This window comes from Cnephaeus nilssonii (genome assembly GCF_951640355.1).
Source record: "Cnephaeus nilssonii genome assembly, chromosome: 4".
In the NCBI taxonomy this organism is placed as follows: Eukaryota; Metazoa; Chordata; class Mammalia; order Chiroptera; family Vespertilionidae; genus Cnephaeus; species Cnephaeus nilssonii.
In genome coordinates, this window is record NC_137075.1 from 63,148,597 (window position 1) to 63,164,531 (window position 15,935).

The window sequence follows — 15,935 nt, forward strand, 5'->3', positions numbered from 1 at the left end:
TTGCTTTTTTTAATCCACGGGTTTCTACCTTTCTACCTTGAGTTAAAATAGCTTTAAAATTAAACAGTACACCTTTTTATTAATGCCTGAAAATATATATTTTTATGTATAGAATAGCTTTGAAATAACACACAGGAAACTAGTTGCAGATTGGTGTTTGACTCAGATGGAATGAACATTCACTTTTTGTTGAATGCACTTTTATAATATTTTTTTTACTAGATTAATATGTGTGCAACTTTTTAAATTTAATTGAATTCTAAATTACTTTTTTCCTCTGTTGGAAATGTTATTGTTCCTGGGGAAAGCGAGGAAGGCAGACCCAGCCTCCTGCTGAGGGTGCCACAAGCCCTCACTGTGTCCTGTTGCCACTGATGGGGAGGTTCATGTGCTCGAGGAGGGCCGGGAAGGCCTTGCGCTTGGGCAGGGCTCTGAGGCATGCCATGTAGGCCAAGAGCAGAGGGAGGGAGTCCAGGCAGCCAGGCCAGGACCTGGAGATTCGGCAGCAGGTTGAACAGGTCGTAGTCCACGCAGGACATCTGGTCGCCCACGATGAAGGCCTGGCCCTCTGGTTCTGGGACAGCAGGGTCTCAGAATGCTTCAGGGGCCCCGGCAGTTCCTGCACATAGTCCTCCTTGCCCGCCTGGTAGTTGGTGTAGATGAGGGTGATGTATTTGCTGTGGGCGACCTTCATGCGTCACTCACCACGTGCACCGGGGCTGCCTCCTGCTTGACCTTCCCATACTGCCCAAGGGGGCCCAGAAGTCATAGGATGGCGTTGGACTGAGTGAGGCTTCCATCCTGAAATTTGGGGAGCTGCCTGCATAGACAGGAGGCCTTGAGTGAGCCCTGCAGCCAGGTCTTCTTGGTCACCACCGCCTCCTTCCAGCTCTGGCCCTGGTCAGCCAGCAGCACACACATGGCCTCGCTGTGCCCTAGAATAGGGAAGTAGCTTATTCATGTAGGGCAGTGTGGTTGCGGTGTAGACAAAGGCGGCAGAGCTCAGGCCTGAATTCTAAGTGACTTTTGAAATTAATACAAATGTCACAACCCTGAGAGGATGGAACCAAAGATAGTCCAGGAAGATGAGCTCTCAGAGGAAAGGTAAGCTCTGAATGAGCCTGCAAGGTTTGGGTGATGATGTCTCTTTAAAGAGATGATGCAGGCAGAGGTAGCACTGCATTAATTTTATTTTTAAAAATATACCTTTATTGATTTCAGAGAAGAAGGGAAAGAGAGTAGAAACATCAATGATGAGAGAGAATCATTGATCGGCTGCCTCCTGCACACCCCACACTGGGGATCGAGCTGACAACCCGGGCATGTGCCCTGACCAGAAATCAAACCATGACCTCCTGGTTCATAGGTTGACACTCAACCACTGAGCCCTGCCAGCCAGGCTGCATTAACTTTAGATTTACGTCCAATGACGACCTGCCAAAATTCAGATGCCCTGACACGTGGCCCCTCCTGACTGTTGATAGAGGTGCCCATTAGAAAGAGCCTTCCTCTCCCTCCCCGCATGATTAAGGAGCAGTGATTGAGAGACAGTTCCCTGGGTGCCCGCCTCCAAAGGAATGGAAAATGTTAGCCGAGAGCTCTCCTTTCTGCCCGGGGATACACTCACCCGCCTCTCTTTCAGTGATGTCTTGATGAGTGAAATAAAAGTTACCATTTCTCGTCCTTGTCCTCAGCTCTCCCAGGCTGGTCCTGGCGGCATGTCCTCCTGAGTACCATTGATCTTCAAGAAGAAAGGAGGATGGAGCCTGAGATCCCTCCTGACTTCAGAGCTGCTTTCAGCCCAGAGGTACTTTGAAACTTGGATTTATGTTGCCTTTAGAGTAAAGGCTCATGCTTCTTTAGAAGGGGATTTGGGGACTGGGATAAAACCGTCATACCTTACGTAACAGTGGTACTGCCAACCTGAGAAAAAGGGAAACCGAGGCAGGGCACAGTAAATTTGGTGTGAGCTGGGATTTGCAGTCAGTGCTCTTGACTTCCCGTAAGACCACAAGGGCATCCACACCGTATAATCATATGCCCAGACTGAACTGTAGCATCTCTGTGAACATTCATCTAAATAAAGCGCCGCCTGGACCATGCCACCCAGGGGAGTTGGTCTGTGGTTCTTTCCAACTGTGGGCTTCTGTGGTGCCAGACTGGCCCGGGGAGGAATCCTGGTTCTCCTAAAGGAACAAAGGGTGACGCTTAGGCTGCATGGAACACGCAGGAGTCTGTGTCTAATGAGAGCTCGCGGTGCTCTATGTTGGGAAGACAAACAGCAGCCATTCCTTCGGCTGAGGACCAGCACTGTCCTTCCTTCAAGGGAGACTGGCCAGGGGAGGTAAAAAGCTCAGGATCATCGATGCTACAAGGGCCCTTTAAACAACTCCAATGTACCCTCGCATTTTATGGAGAGGGAAACTGGGGCCCCAAAAGGTTGGGAGGCCAAGGGACCTTCCTAAGATTATGGAAGGGGATTGCAGTGCTGAGCCTCCCGCCAGGCCCCCCTGCACCATCCTGGCAGCCCAGAGACCCTGTGCAGAGACTCTTCCTCTAGGCTCACGGCAGGGTGCAGACACCTTCACAGTGTTCGTTCATTGATGTGACTGCTGACACACCAGGGATCGCTCAGTGTGTGTTTGCAGGCCAGATTGTAAAGGTACATCTGTGCTGTCTAATACAGTAGCTACTAGCCACATGTGGCTACTGAGCTCTTGAAACATGGCCAGTGCAAACTAACGCATGCTAGAACTGCAAAGTACACATCGGATTTTGAATACTTGGTATGAAAAAAATGTGGGTAAAACTATTCAGGTAATAGTTTTATACTGATTATATATTGAAATGATAATATTTTAGATATATTAGGTTAAAGTGTGTATTTAAAATTACCCATTTCTTTTTACTTTTTAAGATATGGCTGCTAGAACATTTCAAGGGATGTGTGGCTCACATTACATTTCTATTGGATAACACTGAGATACACAACATAGACTCTGACTTCTGCTTTGCAGTCTAAGGCATCATGTTACAGTGGGGTAACCTGTGTACACACATGTAACGTACTTGCACTGGGAGGATGGAGGAGGGAGAGGACAAGAGGTAAGCAGGGTGATCCTGCTCCTCTGACCTGAAGAGATCCGACCAGGAAGGATATTGGAAACATAGTTATCAAAAATGTAAGTTAAAATAATAATAAGGTGACTTTCTGCGTGCTCTGAGTGTGAAACGGGACATAATGTTCCACTCTCCCCTTGAGTGGTCCCGGTTCCTGTACTCGACTCTCGTGAGGTGAGTATCTCACCTTTCCAAGAGCAGAGTCCAGTGTTTTACCACCTACACCAACATTGATAAACCTCAAAAACCTAACATTGAGCAAAGAAAGCAGACTGTAGGTGCCTGCAGATGGTTCACTTTACAGAAAATTGTAAAGCTGCAAAGTTATATGTTAAATATGGACATTCACAGGAGCGATCAATGCCGATTAGGGACAGCGATTCCCTCTGGGGAGGGAGGGAGGAAGAGAATGTGGTTGGGAGGGGCTTTCATTGCATTTACAATACTTTTCTCTAGTTAGATGGTGGCGTACGGCTATTTGATATTATTTTCTATCCTTTGTGTAGACTGGACATATTTCATAATAAAAGTGCTTTAATATGCATACTTCTCACACACTGATTAGGTGCTGGGAGAGGCAGCATGTATTTTTGATGTATGCAAGTTTTATTTGCCTAATATTGCTATTGCACGTTCTTAGGCTGTCTGCTATTTATCCCCTTCAAAGCCCGTTGTACCCTGTGTATGGAGGACATCCAAAGAAAGCAATTGCCTTTAAGGTCTAAGCAACTACTTTTTCTTTAAAATGTATATATTATGGTACAACCCTCATCCTCAATATGTATTCAGTTAGAGAAAACATGTCCTAGAAATGATTTATATACTCAAGTATCAGGAAAAGGCACTGATAAAAAGGAGTGTGTGATTTTCTTAAGGAGAAAGTGACTGATGACCACAGTGATTCAAAAAGCATGGAGTAAAATCAGGCTGAAAAAAATGTATAAGCTAGTTGTGAAAAGTCTGAGTTACAGGCTGCAAGAAAGGAGACATTTGTATATGCAAGAATTTACCTGCTCCCTCACCATGATCCTGGATAAAACCTTAACTGACCTTCTGAAAATTAGAAAAAGAAAGAAGGAAAAGGATGATTTTATCATCCCGGACAAACAGTCCAAGTATGGGTGTTTAGAATGAGTTGCAAGGCATGCTAAGTAGGGTCCTGCTATGGCTGCTTTGGGCTCCTGACCCGGCCCTCACTAGCTATTTGACCTTGGGTAAGTCATATAGTAGCTCTGAACTGGAAGTTTTTATCTGTAAAATAGAAGCTTAAGGTGATGTGCATAGCATGACTGGCACTCAGTGAAACCTGGGTACTTAGAAATAGTTTCTCGACAAAGTCCCGTTACTCTGTTTGAGAGGGATAAGCTTCTGCCACGTTATCACATTTCCTGTCCCCTCACCAGCCCTGATACTTAGGCTCACACCAGACAGACTCTGATTAGGCACGGCCGCTTTAGGGCCCCCAGTAGGCATGGCAAGGGGTTTTCCTTCTGGCAGGGATCCAGGGCCCCAAGGGGCAAACCTCAGCAAGGCCCCAATCTTGAAACATCTTGTTGTCTTAAGAGGCAGAGATGAATACTTCCCCAGAGCCTCAGGAGATTTCCAAGTATTGCCTGCATTGCTCCATCTATGTGTATCTCCAGATTGCTAACTCCCCCCGCCCCCATCCCTCAATTTGTATTCCCACAAGGCAGCCAGGGCTGGGGTTGCGAGCTGGGAGCCAGGCCAGGCAGAGAGGGGAGCACACCGAGTTCTCAAGTCTGCCCCACCAGCGGGCTGGTTTTTAGACAGACTGTCATGGTGCCGGTGGAAGGCTCCAAGGGGCACAGACGCTGGGCTCCGATTGGGGTGCACACTGTGGAGCAAGGCAGGTCCTTCTCTACGATCAGGGGCTCTTCCATGGAACCGTACCACCTCACCACGCAACTTCTCTTGTCCAGAAGGAACTCGTTGAAGTGCCCTTTGGTGGCATTTCCCCAGGTGCCCCTCCCCTGGGGCTGGACTTCCATCCACTTCCACGCGGGTGGGCGTCATCCCCGTTCGCACAGATCTTGCTATACGTATCGAATTGGACATTATAGCCAGCAGTGAACCCTTTGATCTCGGCATTAATCCCTGACTCCTGCCTCCCAAACCGGTTGCAAGGGAAAGCCAAGATCCACAAACGGCACTCAGCATGTCAGCGTGCAGGTCGGCCAGCTGAGTGTACTTTACAGCTGCTTTGCCTCATTGGGAATCCAGGAGGCACCTTGGTGACAATGCACACGAAGCCCTGGTGCTTGTCCAGGTTAACCATGTGCTGGTCGATGCCCTTGGCTGAGAACTCGTGCATGGACTGAGCACAGCGCCAGTCGTCCAGGGACCACACATGGTGCTGGCCAGAGCCCCACCCCACCCCACTGCTAACCCTCCCACCCTCACCTCCCTCCACCCCAGGCTCCCCTACCCCCTCACACAAAGAAGTGCTGGCTTCAGCAGGCGGCTCCAAAATGCTTTTAAAGTGTGAATTTCCCTTTCCAGAAAGCCTTTGAAAATAACATCATTTTCTATTTATCTGAGTGCTTTTTGCAGAGACAAGAGAGTAGGGAGAGTAATTTGTTGAGTTTTATTTTTAAGCATAATCTAATCCTTAGCGGTAGAATAAATATTTATTGACCATTGGCTATGTGCCAGTCAAATTCCAGTCCTCAGATGAGACAAAGAAAAATAAAACAGAGTCCTTGCTCTTGAAGAGTTTTATGGTCCAGAGGGGACTTAAACTAGTACACTACAATAATTACATTCAAAGCATAATACAATAAGGACCACAAACCAACTAGAAATGAGGTGAATCAGGGGTTTTGAAGAAAAGGTAGCATTTACTATAGGGGACTTTTATTACATCAACAACACTCTAATAAAAATAATACCCTAATAAGTACTGATTTTCCTTTCTCTGTGTTCTCTTACACATCCTTACTCATACATTTATATTTTTATAGTATAATCACAATACAATTTTGTGCTCTCCTAAGCATTATAAGCATTTCCTTTTGCTAAATACTTTTCATCATAATTTCCATCTGTTAGTGAATGTAATTTCCTTTACAGTACCCTGTTGTGTGATAAATGGGTTATTTCCAGTTTTTTTCAGAGTTAAAAATTACGGCGTAAGGGGTATCTTTATGCATGTAGCTTATTTCTTCTTCAGTATCCTTTCGTTAGCTCTGCAAAGTAAGATTGATGGGGGTGAAGGGGCAAGAACATTTCTCTCTTCCCTGAAATATATTGCTCCAGGGTTCCCCCCAAAATATTGGACCCATTTACAATGTCACAGCAGTAGATGTACCTGTTTGGTGGGGTGTGTGTTTTTGTTGTTGTTGTTGTTTTGTTTTGTTTTGTTTTTTGGTTTTTTGGTTTTTCCATCTGCTGATTTCATAGGTATCTGTGATGCCTTATTATTATTTTAACTTACATTTTTGATAACTATGTTTCCAATATCCTTCCTGGTCGGATCTCTTCAGGTCAGAGGAGCAGGATTCCCACAGGCAGACAACGGCACTTCGCCAGCCAGAGGGAGGAGAGCGCGCATGCGCAGGAACACACGTTTTTGGCTGGGAAAGAGGGGGCACGAAGAGGGAACTGGTGGAGGTGAGGCCGGAAAGGAAAGTGGAGGCCAGCGGGTGCAAAAGTTTGTTTAGAATCCTGTAAGGTTTTTAGTTTAACTTGTACAGTATGCCTCAGAGGAGTGAACAATTGGATTGGCCTGTCTCTCTCTTAACTCTGATGGATCCATGGGCCCAGCAAGCTAACTCCACTTGGCCCTGTCGCCTCTAGCCAAACTCCTGCCCCCCTATCGCTTCTTTTCCACCTGGAGCCCGCTGATTCCCACAGCTCCTGCTCCACCTGGCTCCTGCCCACCCACCTGCCTCACTCTCTCATCTTCAGTTTCACCCTCCTGCACCCCGGCCCCTCCTCTCCTCGGGTGCCCTCACTCACTGTGCCTGCGCGCTGGGGAGCAGTCTACTCCTGTGCACTGACCCGCCTGACCCAGCATCAGCCTCGGGCGTTGGATCTCTGGTTCCACACCTCCCCACCCCCCCACCCCCCGCCGACCCTGGCCCCTCCAGGATGTGCTCTCTCTGTCTTCCAAGAGGGTTAAAAGCCACCAGGACTGGGAGGGAGGCATCCACTGTGTTTCTCCTCCTCTGCAAGGAAAACGTGAGAAGCCTGAAGCAGAACTATAGAGGAGAGAGGTGTGTAGTCCTTTGAGAAAACACGGAGGCCTTTGTTCCTGAGAGCTGCTAAGCCCCAGGGGGTTGTTTGCACTGATACCCAGAGCTGATAGGCCTTGTGAAGAATCATATTTCTTCCTGCACATGCCCCAACCGAGCTCCTTGTGCTGCTGAAAGAGGCAAAGAGCTGACAAATAGCACAGGGCACTTTCCAGACTCAGCCCCATAACCAGAGAGAGGCCCCAGAAGGTGTGCAGAAGGCCTGGACCAGGAGACCCAGACTGTGCGAGTGAGCCAAGCCAGGCTGCGCGTTGCCCCATGGGCATGGAACACAGTGCATTTTGTGGAATCTTAGGTGATAGTGCTTGCAGGTATGAAAACCCCAGGTGTGAAATAAACCTAGGCAATGCCCTGGCAGCACCCTCTCACTTTCTATAAGCAGACTCTTTATAGGAAGCCCTTGGTCCCACCCTGTCTGCTGGGTGCCTTTGGGAAATTTCTTCACTAAGCCTCAGTTTCCTTATCTGTGAAATGGGGATAATAAAACGAATGCAAGGTGTTGTGAGGATTACACGAGTTAATATAGGCAGAGTACTTAGTGCCTGGAGTCAGATACTCTGTAAGTGGTAGTCGTGATAATTTGGGTTGGTTTGGCTGGCTGCCTGCCTCTGCCTCTGCTGAGGGCACCAGCCTGAGGTTGTTGACCTGGCCCCAAGCCCTGAGAGGAACCACCCTCAGGACCATTCCCACCTATCGGATCTGCAGACCAGAGCTCCCTTTCAGACATCTGTGACTCAAAACACGGGCCTCCTGCTGCCCACCCATCTGAGGAGCAACTGTTCCTCCAGGGAAGGCAGAGGAGAGACAAATCCCCAAGGCCAAGGGCACAAGCCCAACAGCCTCCCCATTGGTTGGGCCTTGGTGGAGGGGATGCCCCGGGGCCCTGCGTGGGTGTGTCCCCGAACACATTGTGGCTTCCACATTGGTTGGGGGTTTTGCAGAGGGTGGCACCACTGAATCCCGGGGGCCACTGATGGGCTACTTCCCGAGCACACGGTGCTCCGCCCTCCTCCCACAGCTAATGTCAGGCTCTCCAAACGGGAGTTTAGGGGATGCTGAGGGTGCAGGCCCCAGGTGCTCGGGGTGCCCAAGCACCGCTGCCTCCATCCAAGGGTGGTGTGAAATGACGTCTGTGGCTGCCCCATGGGAACAACCAAGTGCCACCCACTGTGCTTTCTGGCATGAGCCCCGTCCCCTGCAACTTCACTGGCCTTTGAAGATGCTCCACAGGGAGTGAGTTTTTGATATTTAAGAGGATTGCACGGCTCACCGGCATGGGTTTTCGGCTCTTCCTTTCTTTTCAGACAAGGTGGATTAAATCATATCTTCATCAGACTGGGGTTTGGCGTGAGCTGTGATGATGATATCATTCCGATTCTAAGCCTGTCCCCACAGTTACCAGGTGCACACCCCTAAGGGAATTCTGGCAGCTTTGGAAAGTAGGAAAACAATTGCTTTTGATCCTGGACTACAGTTTGCTCTCCTACGGTGGGAGAGCAAGTCCTAACTTGTCTTCACTTGACATTTAAAAACATCTTAGTGTCTGTTTTATATTAACCATATCCCACCAGACAGTGTAAGACAAACGAAGGGAAAGGTGACACTTTGAACGTCATCTTAGGGACCGGCTGGGGGAAACAGAGAAATCCCATTGGCATGTGTTAAGTGCTTCCCTCCACCTGACGCTGCCTGCCTTCCCATCTTAGCCTCATGATAATATAGGGACTTACTATCGCCATTTTTTAGGCAAATGAATCTCAGTTACTGGAATAATCAATATTTTATCTGATTTTTAAAATGAAAAATAAATTAAGCTTTCAGTCCAGGTGTCTCAATGCAATGGCTTCAGGGATACTGGCTATAAGGCCTCGCCCTCGGGGAAAGGCAGACAGTACCAGCGATGTGTAGGTACATGCTGAACTCAGGGCCCGGAACAGTTCTGAGTGAACAAAGCAGAGCTTGGATTTATAAGAATCTGTATTTCCAAGAGAAAAATAAGCCCTGCTGTAGAGAAAGATGCCAGGATATTCTGGAACAAAGGCTAGTCAAATGGATCGCATTTCAGGGAATAAACCAGGGAAGGTGTCTTCGTCCACTATGGTGATAACACTTAAGCCCCCAGGATAAAGGAGGACAGACACCCCAGAAGAAAAGAGAAGAGAAAATAGTTCCTTGACTGAGTAGTTTAAAACCAAAATGACTAAGAAACACCTTCAACTGTCTGCATTTGCCTGGAATAGACTATTGTCTTGTTATTGTTGTTTATTTATATTTAACCAGGAGGCAAAACGGGAGCTCAGGATAGTGTTTAAAGTTAAAATACAGAAAAATAAAGTTAGGTTTTCTTTTTTAGATATCTAAGGCTGTAGCCTGGAAAATATAATGCCCACAAATGCGTTATTTTGTTTAGTTCTCTCAATCACCCCTACAAGGTTGGCATTATTCTCATTTTACAGATGGGAAAACCAAGACTTGAGAAGTGAAATAACTTAATATTATATATCTTCTAAGTTCTGAGATTTGAACCTAGACTCCAAAGCTGATGTTGTCTTCAGGTCTCCCAATTCCCTCTCACGGGGGGTTTATTTCAGCATTTCTAAGAGACGTTCACATATCTGCCAACTGTTTGGCTCTTAAGGACCAAATTGTACTCTTGAGTGGAGAAGGTAGGAAAGACAGAAACAAGGGAGGAATGGGAGAAGTAGAGGGAAAGACGTGAACCCCACTCCCACCCATCTCGGTTTCCCTTTTTGGAGAAGAGCCTCTTGTCTGATGGTTCTCTCTCCCTTCATTCAGCACAATTGGACCAAGGGGTGTCTCTCACTCTGCCCTAATTCCTGGAAACCCAGTGCTGTAGGGCCTGGTCTGAGAAGGCTGGAGTTGACAGGATAGATCATGGTTTCATGCAACAGGATATCTTTTTTCCAGAGTGCCCCCCAAGGGACAATGATGGTAATTTCTCCTGAAGGCAAATAAGATATGAAATCTAGTTACTCTTTAATAGGACCAAAGATCAGGGGGCCACAAGTGAAGCTGTCCCCCACCCCCACTCCCTGACCCAGAATGTTAGTGACTGCTTATATAAATGGGTGAGTGGATGGATGGATAGACAGATAAGGATAAATGTTGAACAGTAAATAAGTAAGTAGGGGGATGATGGATGGATGGATGGATGGATGGATGGATGGATGTTGGATGTTGGGTAGATAGAGGGATTGTCTCCTCAGTAGCTCTGCCCATCCTGCACTATCCTCTAATTATGGTGGTTTACCTCATTTCCTTGTTTCAGTCTTCTATGCTTGGAGTCACTCAGAGTGCATATAGGACTAGACTAAAAAGCAGGTCTCCTCTCTGTGGTAGACTGTTCTCTCAGTTTGATTTTATAAAATTCAAAAGATTCTGCTGCAGACTGGTCTTGTATGATCAAAGAGCAACAATATTCCTGTTATGGATTGTTTATATAAAAATAGGAAGGATGGCTGAGACTCTGGAAGCTGGAATCTTCTGACCTAATTATACGTAGTTAGTAGTAAGAGAGCTTCATATTTACCAAATATTTCCTTTCCCTTGGCCCCAGAGTTACTGAGTTTATTAACCATGTTTTCACATTTTGGCCGATTATCTGCCCTCAAGGATTGTTAATTAATCTCCTCCTCACTCCTTTCCTGCACCTTGGATCGGATTTTTTCTATTCAGTTGTCCCATCAGTTATTGATAGAGAGGTTTTAAAATCTCAAACAATAATTGTGGATTTGTCTATAATTCCTTGCAGTTCTATCAATTTTTGCTTCATGTATTTTGAAGCTCTATTATGAAGTACACAGTTGGTTAGGATTATTATATTATCTTGATGAATTGACACCTTTGTCATTATGAAATTACCCTTTTTATCTCTGGCAGTATTCTTTAAAATCTACTATGTCTGGTATTAATGTAACTACTCCAGTTTTCTCTTAACTAGTAGCATGGTGTATTTTCTTCCATTCTTTTACTTTTAACCTATTTGTGTTTTTATATTTACAGTTGGTTTCTTGTAGACAGCATATAGCTGAGTCTTGCTTTTTTATCCAATATAACAATCATAGTTTCATGATTGGATATTTAGCCCATATACATTTATTGTGATTGTTGATATTGTTGGCTTTAATTCTACCACCTTCCTATTTGTTTTCTATTTTCCCCCTCTATTTTTTGTCCATTTCCCCATCTTGTTCTGCCTCTTTTTTGGTTAATCATAACTCTTTATTGTGCCACTTTAGTGGCTGCTTTAGGGTTTATAATATACTAGTGGCCTGGTGTACAGATTTGTGCACATGGAAAGGAAATTAATTACTGCAGCTCAGCGGTAAACCAGATTCAGGGCTGACAGTGCCCCAGCAACCACATAACCCATGGCCGAAGGTGGAATCACGTGGCCCTCCGAGGAATTGGGCTCCCTCCTCTCTGGTTCGGGGTGCATCACCCAAGAACCGCCACTGCCAAGTCACCACAGCTTGGCAACTCCTGCGTTGAGCATCTGCTCCCTGGTGGTCAGTGCACATAATATGTACTGGCCGGTCAGCCGGTCAGATGGTCACCTAGGCTTTTATATATATAGACATCTTTAACTTATCACAGTTTACCGTCAAGTGGCATTATGCCACTTCATCTATAAAAGTCTTATAACAGTATACTTCTATTTCTCTCCTCATGGTCTTTGGGTTATTAGCTATGAAGAAAAATATCTTTAAATTTCTAATGTTCTTTATTCTTTTATATACATCCAGGTTTCCCTCTGGTATCATTTTCCCTCTACTTGTAAGACTTACAATAACATGTCTTACAGAATAAGTCTGGTGATTAATTCTTTTAGCTTTTGTATGTCTGTAAATGTATTTCATCTGTCTTTTTTTTTTTTTTTTTTTTTTTTTTTTTTTTTTGCCTGTTATAATTCTTTCTTTTCAAGGTTGTTTTAGGGCAGTTTTTAGGTTCACAGAAAAATGGGAAGAAAGAAAAAAAAAAATACAAAGATTTTCTATGTACTCCCTGCCTCCAAACATGCATTCAACCCTTTATAGCTCTCCCATTATCAACATCCCCCATCAGAATGGTACATTTTTTTTGCATTTGATGAATCTACATTGACACATCACAATCAAAAGTGCACAGTTTACCTTAGAGTTCACTGTTGGTGGTGTACATTCTGTGAGTTCTGGGAAAATGTATAATGGCACACATCCACTGTTATGGTATAATACAGAGTATTCTCATTGCCCTAAAAATCCTCTGTGCTCTGCCTATTCATTCTTCCCTCATACCCCACCCCTGGCAACCACTGATATTTGTACTATCTCCATAGTTTTACCTTTTCCAGAATGTCATATGGTTGAAATCATACAGTACATAGCCTTTTCAATTAACTTCTTTTACTTAGATATATGCATTTTTTTTCATGTCTTGATAGCTCATTTCTTTTTAGCACTAAATAATAGTCCATTGTCTGGATGTACCACAGTTTATCCATTCACCTACTGAAGGACATCTTGGTCACTTAAAAGTTCTGGCAATTATGAATAAAACTGCTATAAACATCCATGTGCAGGTTTTTGTGGACCTAAGTTTTCAACTACTTTGGGTAAATATCAAGAAATCTGATTGATGGATCATATGGTAAGAGTGTGTTTAGTTTTATAAGAAACCAGCAAACTGTCTTCCAAAGTGGCTTTACCAGTTTGTATCACCACTAGCAATGAATGAGAGTTCCTGCTGCTCCACATCCTCACCAGCATTTGATGTTGTCAGTGTTCCATATTTTGGCTATTCTAATAGGTATATAGTGGTATCTCATTGGTTTAATTTGCATTTCCTTGATGATATATATTGTGAGGCATCTTTTCATGTGCTCATTTGTCATTTAATAACTCCTTTGGTGAGATATTTGTTAAGGTTTTGGCCCATTTTTTGTTTCTTTTGTTTTAATCTTCACCTGAGGATATGTTTTTTGTTGATTTTTAGAGAGAGAAAAAAACATCAATGAGAGAGAGAAACATTGATTGGTTGCCTCCTGTAGGTGCCCCACCTGGGATGGAACCCACAACCCAGGTATGTGCCCTGACTGGGAATCGAACCCACAGCCTTTTTGTGGATTCCCACAAAATCCCACATGGGACAATGCTCCAACCAACTGAGCCACCTGGCCGGGCTATTTGTTTGTTTTCTTACTGTTGAGTTTTAAGAGTTCTTTGTATGTTTTGGATAATAATCTTTTATCAGTAGTGTCTTTTGTAAATATTTTCTCCTAGTCTGTGGCTTTCTTCGCATTCTCTTGATCATCTTCATTTTTAAAAGATATTTTCATTGGGTATAGAATGCTAGTTTGATCATTTTTTAATACTTTAAAAATTCTACTGTCCTCTAGTCTGCTTTGTTTCTGACAAGAAATCTTCTGTCATATTTACTTTGTTTCTCTGTAATTATGTGTCTTTTTGCTCATCTGCTTTTGATTTCCTCTTTATTGCTCACTTGAAGCAATTTGATTATGATGTGCCTCCATGTTGTTTTTTCAGGCTTTTATGCTTGGGGTTTTTTGAACTTCTTGGATCTGTGAGTTTATAGTTTTCATCAAATTTATAACATTTTGGCCATTATTTCTTTCAATGTTATTTTTGGCCTTGGCCCCCAATTTTAGGGACTCCATTCTCTAAATTACACATATGTCAAACCATTTGAAGTTACACCATAATTCAATGATTCTCTGTTTTTTTTTAAGTCTTTTTTCTAAGTTGCATTTTGGATAGTTTCTATTGTTATGATTTCAAGTTCACACTTCTTTTTTCTGTGGTGTCTAATCTAATAATCCTAGTTAGCCTGTTTTCATCTTAGACATTATAGTTTTTCTCTCTAAAAGTTCACTTTGGGTCTATGTTATATCTTTCATGTCTCTAGTTATCATGTTGAATCTTTCCTATAGCTTCTTGAGATATAGAATATAGTCATAATAACTCTTTAGAAATATTGTTGTATATGAATTTTATCATCTGTATTCTTTCTGGGTCAGTTTGAACTAATTGATTTTTCTCCTCATCCTGGGTTGTATTTTCCTGCCTTTTTGCATGTCTGATACTTTTTGTTTGGATGCCAAACATTGTGGATTTCACTTTGTAGGATGTTGAATATTTTTGTATTTATATAAAAACTCTTGAGTTTTGTTCTGGAATGCAGTTAAGTTAATTGGATATAGTTTGATCATTTCAGATCTTATTTTTTAATTTTGTTAGGCAAGATCAGAGCTGCATTTAATTTAGACTTAAAATTTTCCCCAAGGCAAGACCCTTCTTGGTATTATAGTCAGAGCCTCCTGAATTCCACTCTGACTGTTGGAAACAGGCATTATTTTTGGCCTTATGTGAACTTTGAGTACTTTTCCCTCAAATCCTTTTTGGTGACTCTTTCTCTGGTCTCAGCAAGATTCTTCCCATGCATGGGCTGACCAGCACTCATATGAATACTCAAAGGGGATCCTCAGCAGATCTTCGGAGGTCTCTGTATTCAGCTCTCTCCTCTCTAGAAACTTTCTCCAGGTAGAGAGCTAGATAATTGTAGGGCTCACCTCATTTGTTCCCCATCTTATTTATTGCCATTGTTTCAAATATTTTGTTCAGTTTTTTAGTTCTTTTATCTTATTTTTTAGGGTAAATTCAATCCTTGTTATTCTATCTTGAATAGAAATGGAAGTGGGTGTTTTTTTTAACTGATGTTAAATGCCCCTCTACATTTATGGGAATAAACAGAGAACCCTCCCACATGACGGGTTCATGGCTGTGAATCCTCAAAATGTCCCAGCAGGTCAACCCCTCTGGGGACTGAAGTACAAACCCACCTGGCCAGGGCACTCTTCAAAGGCAAATTCACAGCCAAACATTGTGTCTGGAACAACAATGAAAATGAGATGAAAAATCAGATGACATTTAACAAGATAGACTTGGATTCCTGTAAGAACACACTAGTCTATCTTCCACCATGACAAAATTGAGGAGTAAATTAGAATGACATTACCCCAAAATCCACCAATGGTCCCTAGATGCCTACTAATATCCCTCTAATATCCCAATGGTTTGGCCCATAGCCCATTCCCCTCTGTTAGGTCAGCTCTTTCCACCCTATTATGTTAGCAATGGTAAAAAAAAAAAAAATCATGGATCTTATACTTTGATATTCTGATAGCTCTCTCTCCAGAGGTCCATGTAAGGTCCATGGAGCAGCAGAAGAGGATCATAAGTTTAAAACTATAGAATTTCAGCCCTGGCCAGTGGGCTCAGTGGTTAGAACATCTGCAGAGCACTAAAGGGTTGCAGGTTCGATTCCTGGACCGGTCAGGGCATGTGCCAGAGGCAACCAAATCCATGTGCCTCTCACATTGATGTTACTCTGTCTCTCTCTCCCTCTCCCCCCTCCCTCCCTTCCTCTCTCTCTCTCTCTCTCTCTCTCTCTCTCTCTCTCTCTGTTTGTGTCTCTCCCTCTTCCTCCCTCCCTCCTTTCTATTCTCTAAAAATAAATGGGAAA

At 44.0% G+C, this 15,935-nt stretch overlaps 2 pseudogenes across 2 annotated transcripts; both read right to left on the reverse strand.

The window, feature by feature from the left end:
• Positions 1-352: 352 nt before the first annotated feature.
• On the reverse strand, positions 353-4,593 carry LOC307098277 (glutathione S-transferase P-like; annotated as a pseudogene). The gene is made up of 2 exons: positions 4,521-4,593; positions 353-935 (listed from the first exon to the last, which is right to left on the reverse strand). The product of its transcript is annotated as a glutathione S-transferase P-like (transcript).
• A 281-nt stretch (positions 4,594-4,874) lies between these two features.
• Positions 4,875-8,670, reverse strand: LOC307098278 (phospholipid hydroperoxide glutathione peroxidase-like; annotated as a pseudogene). Its single transcript has 2 exons — positions 8,665-8,670; positions 4,875-5,562 (listed from the first exon to the last, which is right to left on the reverse strand). The product of its transcript is annotated as a phospholipid hydroperoxide glutathione peroxidase-like (transcript).
• Between the last annotated feature and the right edge of the window lie 7,265 nt (positions 8,671-15,935).